General features: G+C 32.2%; 1 protein-coding gene across 3 annotated transcripts in view; it reads left to right on the forward strand.

Moving 5' to 3' along the window:
* LOC128981942 (probable serine/threonine-protein kinase kinX) overlaps positions 1 to 21,356 on the forward strand; it is a 173,497-nt gene that overhangs the window by 104,934 nt on the left and 47,207 nt on the right. For 2 of the 3 annotated variants that reach the window (XM_054400939.1, XM_054400941.1), the window contains exon 3: positions 7,071 to 7,111. The exons of the other annotated variant lie outside the window; for it this stretch is intronic. The gene's annotated coding sequence lies outside the window, so the exon portion shown is untranslated. The remainder of the gene's footprint in view (positions 1 to 7,070; positions 7,112 to 21,356) is intronic. 3 annotated transcript variants of the gene reach the window in all.

Here is a 21,356-nt window from a genome sequence, read left to right on the forward strand (position 1 = left end):
TTGACCTGCGGAGAACCGCAGACCTTCCGGCTTTCTTTTATAAATATCCGGTGAAAGTTGATACTGTAGTGCGATGCTGCTTTTGCACAAATAAATTTGTAGCTGAATTTGTTTAGGGCAAATAATGGTTGAACTTACTTTGTCGGACAATGTTTAACATGAACTGTGTTATGTTTTATGCCACATATGTTTCGGCGGTTTTTATAACTTCGCCTCATGGTCAGGTTAACAGAAGGATCCACTGGTGTCAAAATAAGTTGCATTCATTTTTTACTCGTGACACAAAAAATACAAAAACGATTCAAGACAGGCTTATTAATTACACGCGCGTACATAACCGTGAGCAAGACTGGAAGCAGACTGCTTCTAGTGTAAAGTTCATACGTTTCAATTGTTTGTGGTTGAGTATATATTTGCCAACGTAAGTTGCGTGATTTATTTCATTTTAAATACATACGATTTTCGACATCATGTACAATCTTATCAAGTACTGTAAGTATTTTTCACCACACTATGATGTTTTTAGCTGTTTTACATACGTTAATTGGTGGCTGAAAGCTACGTTTTGCTGGTCATGCCAGCTGTCACCGTGATTTTGGGCTGCATCATCAACTGTTCGCTTATAAGCTTAAAACAATTGTGTATTAAATACACAAGCTGTATCTATAGCATTGCAATAGACTTTTTTTGTCCCCGCTGCCTAGCGACTGTTTATTATTATTTTTGCTGATTCCTCAAATTATTTCTTCACATAACCTTAAAATTGTAGTTGTGTTGACTGTTAGGGTAAATTATTATTGTGGTGAATGGTGGTAATAGGGTATAGTGGTGAAAAATAGCGTTCGTACCACGGACCGAAATGGTTTTGCATCTCTCCATCGTTTTAAGTTCTTGACTTCGTCTCGAACTTAAAAGCCATCTCGACCCAGCAAAATCTCATTTTCGTTCCTAGGTACATATGCTATTTATAAATGTTTTTGCATTTTTCGTATTGATTTTGTAAATTCCGAATCTGCAACAAGTAATGATTGTGGATGCCTGAGGTGGTTCCTTAACACGAGTACAGGCTAGATGAGTAGTTTAACTCGCCTTCAAATATGAAAGTCGCTGGTTTGATTTCAAGCAAGATTGTTTCCAGACTTAGAAATTGGACCTAACAAAAATATTAATGTAAATTGTAACAAAACCAGGGTTTGAACCTTTTTGTTAGAAAAAAATACCTTACATAAAATACACAATTTCATATGCGTAGATATACACATAACCAAACAAAAACAAATGAATTTAAATCAATATTTCACAAACATACGATCTAATGAAATTAACTTCGAGAATTCTAAAAGGAAACTAATCGAATTTACTTCACATGACCCAAATATTTTGTGGTTAACCATAACATTTCCAACCCACGTTTACCATATTATAATACCTACTACTTACCTGGGTGAGAAATCTAAATCGGAATGGAGACATAATGTTTCAAAATTGCTCTAGTTTCGCCGTAAAACCTGTGATAAACATGCATTAGCGAGGTGTGATATCCAATATGTTTCAAAACTCAATCACCTCCGCGACCTCGGTATGGTCGTTGCAGGGCCCCGGGCCCCACAACTGGGGCCCCATCACGTTGCGGTCGGGCCCCGCGGGGTTTAGTAATCAATATCATCTATTAGCGGGCCATAAAGCACAGCCTTGGCACACTGCGAGGTGTGAAACATTTGTTGTGAACTATTACAGTTAAGGTTAGCTTTTGAGTCACGTTTATGTATTTGATAAATAAATGGTATCAGCAAACTTCATACTCTCTCCTATATGTTTGTTAAAACCTCTTATAATCGGTTAAGGATGGCAAATCGCAAAGAATACAATAAATGTTTAAAGTTTTAAAGTTTACTTTTTTATTTTAAGTTGTACTATTTTTTCACGAGTCATGTTTATGTATTTGAAAAAATAAATGGCATCAGCAAACTCCATACTTTTCCCATTAGTTTGTTAAAACCTCTTGTTATGGGTAAAGTGGGGGAGTATATTTTATAGGTGAATCACAAAAATTACGATAACTTTTGAAGTGTACTTTTTCTTGAATTTTGGGTTGTACGAAGAGTTTAAAATAAAACAGTACACTAACTTTTTATCACACTCGTTTGAGCTGTTTTTGTTTAAATCTGTCTTTTCCATTATTTCTTGGAGATGGGAGACATTAAAAATTCAAATTTTCAAAAAACCTAAATATACCTCTGGAGATACCATAATTAGTACACGTATGTGTGTAATTTAGTGTAAAATATGCCTTAATTACTTATTAAGTATCAATACTGTCTTCAAATGTTGATTAAATTCTAAACAATCTCAAATGAATCGAAAAAAATGGTTTTAGAAAAGGGTTACGATAGTAAAATTTTACAACATAATTTATTGAAAGTTCTAGACAGTTTCCTAATTTATGAAAAATATTACGAGTAAGTACCTTATCTTAGAGTAAGTACCTTATCTCGTGCTAATTCTAGACACAATAAGGTAACTTATCGGTAGCTTTGCACTGGATCCCTCCATGTGAGCTATAAGTCATCCTTTGATGTTAATAATAGCTTAGTGAAATCCACCTACCATGATACCGTTATAAGCTTAGCATTTTCAAATAAATCAGGAAATATTCCAGCTTAAGGAAATTATATGCATGTTGTGTTATTGTTTAAAAAAGCAATTATTCCAAAAGAAACGGTAGATTTAAAACTGGATATGACTATTTCAAAGGGCGGAACGTGGCTTGAAAGTTATATGTACTAATTTTATTTTATTTTATAATTATTGCTGGTATTGGTGTATTTAACGCCAGTTGAGGTTTTACGTTGTTTTAATTTTAAAACCCAGATTTGTTTACCATTTAACGTAGCTTTATCGTTAGAAATAATAATAATCAAAGGTTTTGTTACAAATTACTAGTGTTTGAAACCAATCCTTTTGCAACATGATTAGTTTGATATTTGTATATACATTGTTTAGACAATTTAGCTTTTGAATACACTATTTAGTTTCTTAATACATTTGCAAATACTTTGCACAGCCATTTGAAATTTGAAGACAGATAATTTTAGAGCAGTTTGTTTTTATATTGTGTCTTTCATGGTTTTATCTTTCAGTAAGGCACTTTTGCTTATGTTTTTTTTCTACAAACATAAAATAACGTGTTAAGTGTTAAATAATAATGTAATCTTTCACCATTATGAACAACTCTGGTCTCAACTTAAACAGGCATATTTTTATAAATACAAAATTATTGTATGTTCTAAATTGTACAATAAAGCAATTTCCATTCATTTATATATATTTTTTTATAATTCAAATATGACGAACTCATTTTATTTCAAAAAGCAACAATGAAACATATGTCTTACCTACTGTTCATTTATTTTACATTTCCGTTTGTATTGTGTTTTTTTAAATTACCAATTTTGAAAATAAAATTAAATACAAAATTTTGGATGAGTTTGTAAACAAGTATTTCCAACACTGAAACAAGCCCGAGCAGTAACAAACACAATACAAGTAGAGTTTCTCCCTGTACACCAGTTATCACAAATTGTCACAACACTCCTCTCTATCTCCACCATACGTCTGCCTCACACAGGAACCCACGGGTTATCCTGTGAAATATGCCGTGGAATATATTTATTTCTCAACATGATGAGTTACCGGAAACACAGATAGTGAGGTTAAAAATGCAACAATTTTATGGTTTGTGTTCGTGGAAGGATTTTAAAATATTGTAAAATTTTAAAAATATTGTAAAATTTTTAAATATTGTAAAATTTTAAAATACAGTATTGTAAAATTTTTGAATATTGTAAAATTTTTTAATATTGTAAAATTTGCAAATATTGTCTTAAAATCTGTTAAAATATTTTAAAATTGAGATATGACTACCTGTTCGACATAATATTTCGGCTGATATTCGTTTACAAATTATGGTGGAAATTTAAAGTAATGAGTGCAATGAAAACCCACTGAGGAATTTTTTTTAATACGTAGTATTGTAAGATGTATATCGTTCATGATAAGTATTGGTAAGGTAAACTGTCACATTCAATTTTTTGAGAGCTAAGAGAGTAAAATGGACATTGTATGTGCATGTGTGTTTTCAAAAGTTATTTTTTAGGAATCCTGAGTATAATGATTACTCATACATTACAATCAAATTGATAAAAACATTTGGCAGTGATTAAAAACTGTACCGATTTAACACTACCAAGAAAAGTTCACTTATGTAACGATTCACTAATTTTATGTTAACTTCCACAAACCTTTTGTGGACATGTCTAAGACCTACACCATTATTTTGTCTCATCCACACCAGTGAGGTGGATAAAGAATTTTTTTTTCGTAGCCTAGATATATATATATATTTGTTATTGTTAATACCAAAATAACCGTTGTATATACCATAATAGTTTGTGTTGATATTATTTAGTAATGTTCAATGGCAGTTTGATTTGCCTAATAAATGTTTTTTTAACAAACGTAATTTATGAAGGGTAATTTGGCGTTAAATAAATCGATTCGCATCGAAAAACCTAAATAAAATGCTAAATTTGAGAATGTGTCCTCGCGTTTATAACTAAAAGGATCATAACTGAAATTTGGTATACTGTGCATTACTACCAACCTACTGTACATATTTACAATCCACCTACAATCTTAAATGCTTCAATGTAATAGTTTTGCTTTGTTTAGTATAATTTTAATGTAATAAATCAACAATTCAATGAACTGCCCAGAGTAGTCAGCTGTGAAGACCTCCCGCGGTTTCTGCAGCTCGTTTTCCCGCCACAATCACGTCTGTGATCAGAAGCTACGTGTTGTCCTGTGTAATAAACCAAGACGTATCTTTACACGTCCTGCTAGGAAATATCACGTTACCACCAACAGTTAACAGTCTAATAAACCTTCACATAAACTTGTTTACTGCGAGATCCAACTAGATGTTGTAATTTTGTTGTTCAACGATACATTTATACATATTGTTTCCTATTTGACCTACTTTTGAACACGCAATTGTAAATTGCTGACATATTTTTATCTCAGAGAAATATTAGATGAACAGATTGGGAATTCGTTATTTTCCACTCTTTTATCAAAAGCTTACACGTTAAAACCAACCATTTTAACGTTTAAATTGAAACATTATTTTTTTATTATGGTTTTTGTAAATTACAGTTATTTTTTCAGCTTGAAAGATTAAATTTGTACATTGCCAAAAATTACAGAATTGCAACTATTTATTAACAGTGAAAATTAATATTATCATATTTTATTTTACAACTCTCAATTTATTTGTACTTATTATTAATTTTATAGTATATCAAAATACAAGTTTGGGTTTAAAAATGTTTATACAAATATTATATTAAAAGAAAAAAAAGAAAATCTTAGTTAAAACCTTCTACAGCCATAAATGGTTTATTTTTTATTTTCACTTCTTCCAAATAAATCGTTAAAATAATTTTTTATGATAAATTTAGTGCGTAAAAATGTGATTGATCAAAATAACACGATGAATTTCAAAGTTAACAGTGAAAGTGTACCCGTACGCAGAACGGAGTATCACAGAAGATCACAGAGCTGTCAGGATCAATATGATCTTCTATTGATAAGATATCAGCGATCAATGTGATTGCACAACATAGACAAAGAAGTGACAATCCAAGGCTGACGTTGGGTCGTGGGATAGAGGATAAGTCATGGTTGTACATAATGAGTTTGACATGGGGCAAAACATAGTTGGCATCAGCTATCATAAGAATTGTTATTACTCGCATGTATGAAATATTCTTCAAAGTATTCTGTAAGTAATGAGGTAGCTTATGTTAGTTAGCATAACCTATCATATGTTAAGATTACTCTTGATATATTCTTCAATCGAGTCAAATTATTTCCTTATTTTTTGTAGGTTTTACAGTCAATATGATAAATTGTTGGATTGATCATAGATGCATTCATCATCATAATTTATCATTTATTTAGATGGGGCGCCACCTAGGTGTGTATTTTAACCCAAATATGAGTGAAGGATGAGTGTATAGTGTAGAATGGTGTGAGATGATCTGTGTAGCTTTGTTACTAAGATCACCTTTTTTACTAGCCAGGATCATTTATTTAAAACCTAATAATCAGGAACAGCTAAACCAATTTTTGAACCATCAATAAGCTACTGTCTTTTCTCAGGATTGAACTAGCGACCTTTTGATTGTAAGACAAGCACTATATCAGCTTAGCTACATAAATTATGAGAAGGCTACAATGTTCTGCGAAAAATAGAACTTTACCGTTTAAATATTTCTTTACATTAGATATCAAGAGTTCACCATCCTTGTAAGAGTAGCAAATAACTTACTTAGAATATGTTTTCTTTTCAATCCACTTCAATATATATAAAACACCTTTTCGTTGAATTTCAACCATCGTTGAGTTCTACATTGCAACTATTTAATACCCTTTTATAGGTTAAGTCATGGAACATGAACTATTTTCATCCCTCAAATAATTTATTGAAAGTAATCGAACGCAGATATGTAAGGGTGGATTATGTCGAACTCATCAAAACCTGTATCGAAAAGTTTAATCGAATAGTGATTAACACTATCATCGATATCCCGATGGATTATGCTCGATATTCACGTCACTCAGTATTATTGCAATCCTCTCTGACAAGTTCGACTGTTCACAAATGTGATTCCACTTTACATAATCCCCTTTGATCGTTAGTTCTCGCTCGAAGTTGTATAACTCGGTTGATATTGAACCTCTAATTATGGTATTTAGCAACAATGAATTTTACATTACGTCATCTCCTCGACTTCCGCGATCTTCATATAGAGAGGTTGAATATTTCGATAAATACCGTGTTAGAGGTTAATCGTGTTGGATTTTACTGTGATACCGTACAGTTTATGGTTGATAATTATACAACATTAATTACATAATAAAATTCTTGGTACTAATTTAAATTTGTTTATGTTTGGTACAACTAGTGCCTAAAGATAATTTACAACTAATTGAAATTTCTTTTCTAGATTGAAGAGCTGTTTCTGAATAAAGAGAAGTGTCAATACTGGTAAGTTGATTACTTAAAAAAACTAGGAAAACTATTATTGTAATAGTTCAGTACCTATTTTTTAGTACAGTAATTTTTCTAAACGTAGGTGCTATTGAGCTTTACTTGTTTAAATGTGTAAAAAAACGTTGTAATCACTTATCTTTAATTTATTCTGCTAAGATTGTCACTCATTGATATATATATATTTTTAAAATTAGAATCTGTTGACATTTTAAAAATAAAATTTTATGGACACGATATTTATTTACAATATTTTTTAATTTAGGTATTCACATAATAGGGCTGCTGATATATTAAATTATAGTAGTAAACAAGTGCAACTGAGTACCCTGAATATTATATTTTTAGTAGAAGTTACATGTTTCGGATATAAGTCCATTTTGAAACTTCAAATACATTAAATACTTAACTGTTGTTTATATTGTATGTTTGTGTATAAATAAATACAATTTAGATATACAGATGATTTAAAGAATTAGACAGGATTTGGAAAAAGAATTTTGTTACTGATTATTTAATTCTAAAATGTGGTCTATTTAATCTATTTAAATCTAAAATTATCAAACCGAATTTTGTCGCCCTTTAATTTTTTAAACGGTATGAAACCAATTTTAACTAAACTAACACATGCTTCGTATCTCACATATTTTTATTTACAATATAAATTCTAAAACCTCTGACAATATACTTTGCAATCTTTTCATCTCTGACATTATGGGCAGACTTTTGTGTACACAAACATCAGAGTATATTTGGTGACAAGAGTCTAATGCACATTATCTAAATGGTCCACATTACACTCTGATGGACCAACATGTTCTCGATATTTATAGAGCTATAAAACCCACAGAGGTTAAGTGCTCCCGACTGTGGTGGATTACTAATGATGCTCTTTATAGCGGCAGTTATATGAATGGAGTATGTTTACATAAAGGATGATTTTAAGCTCTTTGAGTAAATATTTTTATTTCAGAGAAAACAATAACGTAACTGCTAGCATCCATTGTGGATAAATTCAGTGTCTTATGTAAGTGTCTTGTCCTTGTATTTGCATCTTCTGTAAAATGAACTAACGAATGTGGAAACAGACATTCGAAAATAATTAAAAAACTTTTTTTGTCATTCCTCAAATGTAGAAATAGAGTATAAAATGCTCCATGGAGCTATCTATTCTCCAGAATCGGAAGAACCCAAATACTTTGGCGGTGTTTTTTCTTCCTTCTGTGGTGGATCAAACACAGCAAAGCCAACTTTTGAGGTCTTGACAGCACCATTTCTAAGGCACAACTGATTCAGTGTTCATTGCACTTTATTGTCGCCGGATCCGGCAACATAGTTTTCGCAGGCAAGGTGTGTTCTGACCCTCCAGGCGGTTACGCCGGATCCGGTGTCCGGCGGTTTCGCCGGTAAACGTGTTCCTAGCCTAACAAACTGCATAATGTATTGACTTCATTTCTTGGTTCTACGTTGTTTAGTTTAGTTCTTTGTTTAGTAGGTTGAAATTCCTTAAATACTGCTGGGTATATGTGTGGTTATATTGCTTCTCTATTAATACTGAAAAGTTAGGTTGTATATGGTTAAGAACTGGGTCCAGTTGTCTTTGATTTTTGGGATTTTAATGAATGGTTCTGATTAACGAAATAACTGAACTTGGTAACGAAGCTACACGAGTCATCTCACTCCATCGGCAATGCTAATAATAATAAATATTGCTAATAAGGTTATACATACTTCTTAAAATTCAGTGAAGAATCTTAGTTAATTTAAATGAAACATTAAGTGACGATGCACTATTTTACAATACAAATATGCCCACTAAATAAAAATATTAGAAAAAAAATCCCAACTAAAAAACATATATTTTTAGGGACTTCACAAACCTCTTTTGTTATTTTTGTTTGAATTTCTTTAAAAGTATTTTAATAAATAATTTATCAAAATATTGTTCAGACCCAACACAGTTAGACCCATTTCTTGAACGAATACTTTAAAATATACATTACATTCTGTATGCACACATTTAACACAGGAAGTTGAACACAGCTGTTCACATTAGAATACCCTAGATACCGCTGTGTCCAGCGAACCCGGCAAAGTGTTTATTGTTTAGTTGCAACAGCTGATCGACGACTTGCCTCACATTGCATTGTTTGTTGCTCAAGTCACAATTAAAACTCGCATTCAATGAGCTGTGCTCTACCTTGAACCCCGTGAAAGGCTAAACTAGGGACAAATGGGACATTGTGAGGAAATATGTTGCTGCATTGTCATTTGGAATTGATAGTGTTGAAAATTTGGTTGGCAGATAGATTTTTTGCGGCTCTTTGAGTAGTTTTTTGTAGGCCTTAGTTTAGTCACTGGATCAGTAAAAATGTTATCAATATCATTAAAACTTTAAATTACATTACAATATAAAATCTACTTAATTGTTGGCCGCAATGCACATAAGAGTTTTTTAGACACACTTAAATTAAATTGTGCAGCTGTTTTTAATTGATTTTCAACTATTAACTAGAGGACCCATGCTGTTCCGCAGATTTAAAATTTATATAATATAGAAGAACTAATAAAATTTATAATTTTTGATTGAGTAATACAATATCTTGAGCTTAACTGATTCAAACAATCTACCTCAAATTAAAGCCTATAATTTACTAATTATTTTGAGTCTAAAACATTATAAAAAACATGAATAATACTGGACCTATTGATTTTTAATCATAGAAAAACCTAATGAAAAAACTGGAGAAATACAACTTAATTTGAACTAAGAATTCGCAAATGATTCAAATTATGTTTTTGGTCAAGTAAAACAGTAGGTAAACATATACCGATGATTGATGTCAAATCTTTGCGTGCATGTCTTCAATGTGAGACCTTAAACATGAAAAGCGGTCTGGCAGTAGAGCCAAACGAACTCGGAAAAGAAAAACAATTTTTTTTAAATATATAAATGAGTATTAATTTTCTCAACTACTCCCAATTTTACAATAAAAAGTTCTAACACCATTAAACTAATCTTAAACGACCATTGAAATGTTAAATAGCACCAGAATTTTAATTGTGAATCTAACTTAATTTTCGGTGCTTGTATACATACAAGTTTCCTTAAGATACACATTGTTATTTGTTCTGTTGGTTACATACTGTATGACAATTTAAAATTTATTTCATAGACCTAAAAGAGGCATTTTAGTGTCTAATTAAATTTAAAAATCTCATCAGAATTTAAAGTGTACGTCATTGTTGGCCGCAGTATACATAATGCAAGACAGCCAAGTTGGTTCTCGTCCAGAATTGCGCGACTTGGAGTTGTTAAGAAGCTTCGTCTCTCGCATCGTCAAACACCTCTCCTTGCATAACGTTACCTACAACTTGGCAATTCCGAGTGGAAAGTTGGCTTTGAAGAACTACTGAACATTTCTATTTATACAAATGCTGTGTAGAATATTTGAGTATCACCGTTTGTAATGTCAATGTATAGGTGTTTCATTCAATTTGTAATAAAAATAGAACCACACATAAGCTTTCAGATTCTTTCAAATTATTTATTAAACATTAGAGTTACTTAAGTTTTTTCCCACGCAAAAAGATTTCCAATATTAGCATTATACTGACTAATGGTAGATACAGAATTATGAAAATGTTTATAGAATATGATTACACAAAAACCTTATTTGACCTTATCGAGGCAGCATTTTCTGGTGGTGGATTCATCTATTTGTTGTTTTATTGAGTGTTGTAGTTTGCTTGATTACATTTTTTGAAACATGGCAAATTTATTTATTTTAAACTAAGCTATTAATGTATTAATAAAAACTCACTTTATTAACCTCCTTGTAGCAGCAAACCTAGGTACTCATGAAACCTAATGTTATTGAAATTGATTTAATTGAAAATAAAATTAGGGAAATTGAAACTCACTTAATCTGCAGGTTGGCTGTGGTGGGGGTATTTTGCCTATTCCATGAAATGCAGAGACGGCAGTGCAACCTTTGATTGCAAGGAAAGTGAATAGGTTGCTGCAGATCTCTGGAGGGAGTTGAGAACACAAAACACTGAAAGATTATTTTTTATTTTTGCTTTTAACGGCCGCCATTTTGAAATGACTTGATGAAACGTGACCATTTTCAACCCAGGCCGAGATAATGTATTCAAGCACTTGTGTACCAAATTTCATAAAAATCGGTTCAGGCATTCGGTCGTTATAGCCAATTCATGGGGACCCAGCATCCTCTTACGGCCGCCATTTTGATTACGTCATTACGGACGACCGAGGTCCTTAAAAATTGGGGTTTGGGCGGTTTTAGGTTCAGAAACTTGTATACTATAACCACCTACAATTGCAGCCTCTCTGCCAGAACTGAAATATTCTGCCACTATATGCAGCTATACGACCCCACTAAATTGAAAGTCATGGAAGTGCGCAACAAAGTAATTTAATCATAAAAAAAAAACACAAAAAATTTGGAAATTAAGAATTTGGAATTAAAAAAATTAAACGAAAGATTTTCCCTTCGGTCTCCTTAACATATTTCCTGGCGTCCTCTCGACCTGGAACAAAACGCATATGTCAGTATGGTCTTTTTTTATAAATCATTCAATATATACAAAGATAAAAGCTAAATACAGTAATGGGAAATGCAAAATGTGAAACTATAACCTAATACTAACAAAACTATAATAAAACTATAATAACTATTATAACTATAATAATATAACTATAATAATATAACTATAATAATTATAATAACTATAAAACTATAATAAAACTATAAAAACTATAATAAAACTATAACAAAATTACCACAATACTAGGAAATGGTGTTTGAATCTGTTAAAATCTTACGCATTTCCAAAATTCAATTGGATGAAATTAAATGCTCCTGTGCATTTCATTCAACAATTAATGTAATTTGCAATCTAATAATTGGTACTTTTAAACATAATTCAACATTGCACATTTCCAACAAAAATTCTGTTGGATGGAATTAAATGTACTGTTGTTATTATGTGAAATAACACTAACACAACAAAATAAAGAATTCAAGTTCAAATTACTACAAGTATTTTACATTTAAGCTAAACGAGATGCTAGCCCGTCCTACGTACGGGAATTGAGTAGTCAGTTAAAACTGTGTACAATTCAGAACAGCTAGTTTACACCTACGTGTAAACTAGTATGAGTTTTATTAATAAAATTTATTTATTTAAATAAAACTCATTATTAATTGACCTAAGGATTAGGTTTTAATAAACTCTGAAGTCAAGTAAGATTTGTAACATACAAATACAAAATGGATGTGGATATTTGAGAATTAACGGTAGCTGATAGCAAAAGGATTGAGTAGTAATAGATGGATAAATAATTTAGTACATGTGAAGACTTTGGTCAGAACCATGTCCTAGGCTAGATAAAAGTACAAACACTAATTCTCACGTAATTCAATGACATCCGCAATATATAGACACTTGGTACGGTTAATATGATTAATAATAACATCGATATACACATTTGGATTAAAAGGGACTCTTGTATAACATTTCTCAACATGTAGACTTATGTAAAATCACCTTAACAAAGGATTAAATAATTGTCCTCCTGTGGGTTGAATGTAACTGTAGGAGGAGAAATTTCTACCTCGAGAGGAGTTTGAAGTAGATTATTTTGTTCAATTGAGGCTGCATTTTCAGGTTTTTTCATTTGAATACTCCATTTGTAGAGTAGCAGTTTCCACCAGTTTTTCTTCCCTAGTATTGTCGTCATTGTCATTGAGCCCAGGAAATCAAAACCAGCAGGATGGGTTAATCCAACCGGTTTACGTCCCCCTTCACCCTGAAGACGTTGGCCTTCATATAGCTATAACTTTCTATACCATATTGAAAGTAAAATCTAAATTAATTTTAAGTGGGACAAAGCTATAGGAAAATCTTAAAGTATATACACATTATACAATTTTCACGCCTCCCTCGCTCTTCTATCCTAAATCTAGTTAGTATCAAATTTATTTTCAAGATCCAAGATCAAGGCTGGATAAAATGCCGACTGCACTCTCTCGCATTATGGGTACGATGTTTAATTAAATGCTGTTACTTAGTAATAATTTTTTCTTCTACAATATTTTAAGATTTGTCCATTTTACAATTTTAGGGCAAACATCCGGAAGGAAGAACTACCACCCTACTATTAGGTAGTATTTAACAAAAATTAATATGTTTTTTTCTAAAAAAAAAAAATGTTTTTGAGTTTGTTATTATTATCATTTTTAAAGTTTCTTCTGAAAATTGTAGTTATAAATAAACGTAACAACTTCATGAGTGGTATGTTATTTTCCTAAAATGTAAATAAAATGTAAATTAATTACAAATTAACATAATTAATAATAGTTATTATGAATAGAATAGGTGTAAGAACGTTTTAGAACAAAATTTTCAACAGAACTGTCTCTCTGGATACTCTACATATCTGAATTTGGTCTTGCTCGGTCATTTGACAAATCTTTTCACTATCTAGTTTTGCATCATAAAAAGGACTTTCTACCTCGAGAGGAGTTTGAAGTAGAAGATTATTTTGTTCAATTTAGACTGCATTTTCAGGTGGTTCATTTGAATAATCAATCTCCATTTGTAGAGTAGCAGTTTCCATCAGGTTTTCTTCCCCAGTATTCTCGTAATTGTCGCCTACTACTGGGCCTAGTCGTGATGTAATGTTTCTTACCTTCTACCCAATCGGATTCGTTAAGCATTTAAATTCTTCAGAGGAGAGAGAGAATACTTGATTATCGAGATCGCTGTCGTATTTATTTGGAGACATACCTTACTTCTTTAGGTGAAATGGAAGATACCATAAAGGCATATTATACTGATGATTCAGAAAATTCAACAATCCATGATTCCGACCTAGAAACTCAAAGAAAGCTAGTTCAGACCGGACCATATATCTGAATTTGGTCTTGCTCGGTCATGTGAAACATCTTTTCACTATCTAGTTTTGTATCATAAAGGACTTTAACTTCTTCTGATTCTTCAGTCTGAGAGGATTGTCGACTTGCTTGGGGACGTGGTAAATTATCATCAAAATCATCCTGTGAAGAATCAGTCAGTGTAATGATTGTCTGGTCTAGCTTTCTTTGAATTTTTAGGTCGGTCAATATAGGTTCAGTCTGAGAGGATTGTCGACTTGCTTGGGGACGTGGTAAATTTCATCAAAATCATCCTGTGAAGAATCAGTCAGTGTAATGATGTCTGGTCCAGCTTTCATTGAATTATTAGGTCGGTTAATATAGGTTCAGTCTGAGAGGATTGTCGACTTGCTTGGGGAAACACTGACTGATTCTTCCCAGGATGATGTGGATGATAATTTACCACGTCCCCAACCAGACTATCATGACACTGACTGATTCTTCCCAGGATGATGTGGATTATAATTTACCACGTCCCCAAACAGACTATCATGACACTGACTGATTCTTCCCAGGATGATGTGGATGATAATTTACCACGTCTCCAAGCAAGTCAACAATCCTCTCAGACTGAACCTATATTGACCGACCTAAAAATTCAAAGAAAGCTAGACCAGACAATCATTACACTGACTGATTCTTCACAGGACGATGTTGATGATAATTTACCACGTCCCCAAACAAGTCGACAATCCTCTCAGAGTGAAGAATCACAAGAAGTTAAAAGTCCTTTATGATACAAAACTAGATAGTGACAAGATTTTTCACATAACCGAGCAAGACCAAATTCAGATATCTGGTCTAGTCTGAACTAGCTTTCTTTGAGTTTCTAGGTCGGAACCATGGATTATTGAATTTTCTGAATCATCAGTATAATATGCCATTATGGTATCTTCCATTTCACCTAAAGAAGTAAGGTATGTCTCCAAATAAATACTACAGCGATCTCGATAATCAAGTATTCTCTCTCTCTCCTCTGAAGAATTTATGCTTAACGAATCCGATTGGGTAGATGGTAAGAAATATTACATCACGACTAGGCCCAGTAGTAGGCGACAGTGACAAGAATACTGGGGAAAAAACTGATAGAAACTGCTACTCTACAAATGGAGATTGATTATTCAAATGAACCACCTGAAAGTGCAGTCTAAATTGAACAAAATGATCTTCTACTTCAAACTCTTCGAGGTAGAAAGTCCTTTATGATGCAAAACTAGATAGTTAAAAGATTTGTCACATGACCGAGCAAGACCAAATTCAGATATGTAGAGTATCCAGAGAGATAGTCATGTTGAAAAATTTGTTCTACAACGTTCTTACACCTATTCTATTCATAATAACTATTATTAATTATGTTAATTTGTAATTAATTACATTTTAGGAAAATAACATACCACTCATGAAGTTGTTACTTTTATTTATAATTAAAATTTTCAGAAGACACTTTAAAAATAATAATAATAACAAACTCAAAATTATTATTTTTTTTTTTGAAAAAAACATTAATTTTTATTAAATACTACCTAATAGTAGGGTGGTAGTTCTTCCTTCCGGATGTTTGCCCTAAAATTGACTGTAAAATCGACGAATCTGAAAAGATTGTAGAAGAAAAAAATATTTCTACGTAACAGCATTTAATTAAACATCGTAACCATAATGCGAGAGAGTGCAGTCGCCATTTATCCAGCCTGGATCTTGTTTAAAAATAAATTTGATACTTACTAGATTTAGGATAGAAGAGCGAGGAGGGGTGAAAATTGTATGATGTGTATATACTATTTTCCGATAGCTTTGGTCCCACTTTTAATTAATTTAGATTTTACTTTCAATATGGTATAGAAAGTTATAGCTTTATGAAGGCAAACGCCTTCAGGGTGAAGGGGGGTGTAAACGGTTTGGATTAACCCATCTTGCTGATTTTGATTTCCTGGGTTCAAATAATGACGGTCCAGAAGTATCGCTTCTCGTATCAAGACTTCGACGCCTATTGGCTACTTTTGAGACTCAGATTCTACACGCCCCTGTTCCCACCACCCTCCACCACTCACTCGCTCAACAGGGCGGCAAAGAAAACCGTCAGATCATTTTGCCGCTCCCTGTACTATCTGGATAGTCCATTATCTGAAATCAACAGGCAAAACAACAAAAGGATAAAACAAGGAGAAATGAGAGGTTAGATAAAAAAGGAGGATATGACCATAGACAAATAAAATAAACATAGACCGACAGCAGTACTTTTTGTTATCAGCAATGCACCATAAAATATACAAGACAAACTTAAGTTTACTTTTGTACTGAAACAAAATTACCCACATTTTCTTTCCTTCAGTAAACTTTGACACTTAAACGCCTTAATGGTTACACACCTTAATGGTTATTGTTAACTTATCTAGCGTTGCACAAAAAGTAAATGTACAAAGATAATGCGTTCCCCGTGGGACAAGAACAAAACCCACGTTTTCTTTTGTCACCTTAACTATGTAAACAAACATGTATAAAAAGCTTTCACAGCTTACTTGATGGGTCTTAACTACAGCTTTGTGTGTTGGTTGTTTATTTAAATTGTAGTGCGATCTTAATATGATGGACCCTTTATTGTATTACGTATTTCTTTGATCCCAAGAGAGTGTAACATATTTTTAAGTTGTTTGTGTTAAACTCGTATTGAAGAAATTCTAATTATGTAGATACGAATAGAGAAGAGACTTATTTTTTTCACTGTGATATCTTTGTTCCTAAAAAAATAGTTAATGTGATATAAAAAGGTTTAGATTTATCTGTTGGTTTACCTGACCCAATTTAAGAATAGCAAAACTCTTTCTGCCAAGTTTTATAAACATCAATAATTAAAAAAACTCCAATATAAACATTTTACATAAAAATACAAAATGACAGATATAAGGTAAATGCACCAGTAGCTGACAGTGCTCCAGAAGCTGACAGTTTGAGTTTCTTTACATTATAATGTGGTCTCTTTAAAATATTTACACATGATTGCATTGTTAGAAGAACATATGTTTATTCTTGATTTGTTAACAAACAAATCAGTGAAATTTAGCTCATACTCGCTGAATGGTGGTGGTTTGAAAGCGACCCTGTCTGTACACATCACATTTAGTCGATTCCCTTAATGAACTTGTTAAGAAGGTAAGTTTGGTTTTTTGTCATTTCGCTAAATTTCTTAAATAGTATTAATGATTAGGCTAATTATTTTTATCAATTATACCTTTGTTGACAATTTCATGATAAAATTGGAGTGTTAGGGGTTTTGGATTTAAAATTATATCAATGGCAGGCTTTGGTACACAAAAGCTATACAAGTTCCACTAGCTGACAGGGGATATTTGCTACTTGCACAATATTAAATTGGTTTTACCCATCGAAATTTGCATGCTATTTATAAATTATGTAATCTCACATTTTTATAAAATGATTTTAATTTTTTAAAAAATAAGCCAAATTATTTAAAAAAATGTATATTTTTTAAATATATAAAAAATATGTAGGCTATATATTTTTTTAATGTAAATATTTTTTATTTTAAAATATGTAAAATAAATTTTCTTAATAACGTTTTACACGATTTTATAATTTAATTATTAAGTTAGATTTTATTCGTCTTATAAATTATAAAACCCTTAGGTTTAGCAGCTAGTACATTTATAGTTCCAGTGTCAACTACTGGGACAATTGACAGTCAGCTACTGGTACAAGCACTTTTTTCACTGTCAGCCACTGGAACACGTACAAAGGTTGAATTAAGTTTAAAAATGCTATAAAATATATTCAAAAAACCCTTTTTGTATGACAAATTTGAAAACTACACTAAATTTAGAATCATATAAAATCCGTATATAATATAATATCTCTGTAGTTCCTATTTATTCAAAACCACGGATTATTAAGTGCGTATAGTTTCTTATACTGTCAGCTACTGGTGCGTTTACCTTAGTTGACAAAACAATTCTGGAACAAAAAGTTCATGATAAAAAAAAAACTATTTTTAGTAGACTTGCTGTTTACTTACTTGACACCCTGTATCATAAATGACATTTCTACAACACCTCTGGTGGGTAAGGCCAAGAATTGTTTAGTTACATTCAACACAGCTGTCGCGCGACGTGACGTCACGTAACCCAGCCATGTGATTAACTCATCTGTGGTTGATATTCTACACAATACGCGCGTCACATGAGCACCATTGTGTGTCTGATAGACTGGGATTACTTGTCAAACCTACGGAATCTTCCCCGACAACCTGAGATTGAATCGAACAAAAGTTGTGACGAAACGTATTGGATGAGTTTTCGTGTACAATATTTGGAGGGTAATATTTTGATTTGGAGACGAATCGTACGTCAGTGGAAAACATGGGGCCCGTCCTTTAATACTATTAATAATATAAGTTAAAATAGTAAATTAGAGTTTCATAATAATTTATAATTGCTGTCACTAATATGTTAGTAGCATTTTACAAAGCAAAGTAGGAATTTACAAGTCAGCTGAGAAAAGTTACAAATCGAATCTACAACTTACAAATCACAAGTAAAAATACACAATTTTTAATATTTTAAGATTAAAAAATAATATTTTTAGCTATTATTATTAGCTGGATTTTACGAGTTTATTGTAACCAACTAATATTTTTTAATGTAAATATTGGTTCATCTGTGCTGTGGAAAACATCTAGGTTATAATTTGATTTGTAAGGTTATTTATGGTTACAAAATCAAATTGGGCAAGCGGGATGACCAGAGAACAAACTTTGTTTGTTACAACAAATTAAAGAAAATAAGTCCGTTGTTTGGCCAATTAAATAATAAACTGTCCAAAAAAGATAAAAGCTGTAAAAGTAGAAGTAAATTAACCAGTATGGTCAGTCAATTGGAGATGTAGGCATATCGAAAGAATGGAACTATGTTCGTGACATTTGGTGGCCTAAGGTTAGGAAGTCATCAATGGTAGGATAAATAATCTACTTACAAACTATTTAGCGTAATTAAGTAATATATATTTTCAAATAATATAAGTAATATAATAATATAATATAATTTCCAAATTCAGTTATGGTGATAAAGTTCATGTCCAATTACTAAACAAACATTTTCCACTTTCTCCACTGACATTCGGAACCTTTCTCTATACTTAATTTCACTTACAAAATCAAAGTTAATTCTAAAAATCTTCCTTCTTCTTTCTACACTCCTTTCTTGCTCATCCTCTTCCTCACTTGAATACAAAATAAATCGTTAACCATATCTGCCATTACAAATTCGACTAAGATTACGGACAACACATCACTAATTTACTAGGTCTACGGTCTGACCTAACTAATAATTAAAAAATTAGGTAAACTGGAAATGGTAAAATTTGCGCTATTATTATTAGTAACTAAATGACAAATACAAGTTATTAGTCAAGATCATGAAACAAGAAACTGAAAGTTATTCTAATATTTCTTATTTTACTGCATGTAATTTCCTTTTTATTTGCGTTTTATTTATGAAACCACATTTAAAATGTCTTATTATTTTTCAAATGATCCACCCAAGGCATATAAATAATCTTTGTATCTCTTACAATTTCGTGCATTTTGCATATTAAATTATACTTTTAAATATTATCAAATTTATTTTCAGGACCATCTTTGGACTCTCGTACGACTGTTTATGTCGATTTAGCAACTACAGTCACCTTTCCTAGTTACAACACAGTCCTCGACGAGTCATTAAACTCACGAGTGAAATTAAAGTGTTATGTACCAGGAAGTAAATCTATAAATCACGCTTCTATTCGAGTATAAGACACATACGAGGCGGCGTTCTGCATTGACTGAGCCACAAAGAAACTCATATATCACGAGATGGCTGTAGAAAGCTATGCAGTTTCCGTGACTACCTCCTGCAGAGTGGCAATTATCTGACGAGAACCAAGTAAGAACGCAGATATACACATTTTGTTGAAATCTTCAATTTTTTACAAATAACTGAGACAAACGAATGAAATAATAATTTAGAAGTGTTCATAAATTTTTACTTAGGCCTACCACTTCGCTGTAACAAATTCATCTAAGCTGACATTGAATTAATTTCTTAGCAAGAAGGGTGAAGAGATCGAAACGACGAAAGTCCCCGTGGAGGCCAACTCTCCCGACGATCCAGGAGGAAGAGATTGAGTCGGAGGACGAAACCTGTGAAGCTCAGGGTATCTTAGAAATATACTGTGTACTCCCAATAAAAATTGCATTTGTCGAGATCTAAGCTGACATTGAATTAATTTCTTAGCAAGAAGGGTGTAGAGATCGAAACGGCGAAAGTCCCCGTGGAGGCCAACTCTCCCGACGATATAGGAGGAAGAGATTGAGTCGGAGGACGAAACCTGCGAAGCTCAAGGTATCTTAGAAATATACTGTGTACTCTCAATAAAAATTGCATTTGCCGAGGTCACAAAAGTGGACGAAAGTCATTTAAAGCTATGGGTAATGTTATTCATTCGTCAGTGTTGTTGTGGGGTGGAAATTGGTAATCAAACATTGTACAGGTGCAATGGTAACTGGTAAATATACGTCTGTGCATTTTATATCATTGTTAGTTGTATTACAAAATACCCATGTATCGTCAATATAAGTCTGTGCATTTTATAACATTGTTGTATTGCAAAATACCCATTCTCTTCCTCCTGGATCGTCGGGAGAGTTGGCCTCCACGGGGACTTTCGCCGTTTCGATCTCTTCACCCATCTTGCTAAGAAATTAATTCAATGTCAGCTTAGATGAATTTGTTACAGCAAAGTGGTAGGCCTAAGTAAAAATTGATGAACGTTCTATTATATTATTAAAGTGATGCAATCAAATTTTATGTAAACGGTTAAGGTCATTTACCAAATAAAAATATAGGCTTATGGCACATCAAAATGAAGCTTAGAGTGTGTAGATTTGCCGAAAAGTATTGATATTGACGAATTTCCTAAGGGCTCTGGCCCACAGTCTTGATTTTATCAATAACATATCTTCCCGTACATTTTAATGCATTTTATAACCAATTTAAGGTAACAACGTGGGAGTTTTATATTTTATCTGCCTTTACAGATTTTTGCTTACTATACAGTACTATCTTAACTATTGTACAACTCTTGTACATAAGTGTTTTTAGTTTACTATTACTTGCACTCACTTTACATTATATTTATGTTGCCGGCAAATCATAATGCAGGTATTCTGTAAAATGACTAGGCCATAATAACGTTTCCATGCACTGTGTAAAGGATTGATAACAATAGGA

This window comes from Macrosteles quadrilineatus, unplaced genomic scaffold (assembly GCF_028750875.1).
Source record: "Macrosteles quadrilineatus isolate MER2022 unplaced genomic scaffold, UCM_ALF_1.0 Scaffold_59__1_contigs__length_746527, whole genome shotgun sequence".
Taxonomy (NCBI): domain Eukaryota; kingdom Metazoa; phylum Arthropoda; class Insecta; order Hemiptera; family Cicadellidae; genus Macrosteles; species Macrosteles quadrilineatus.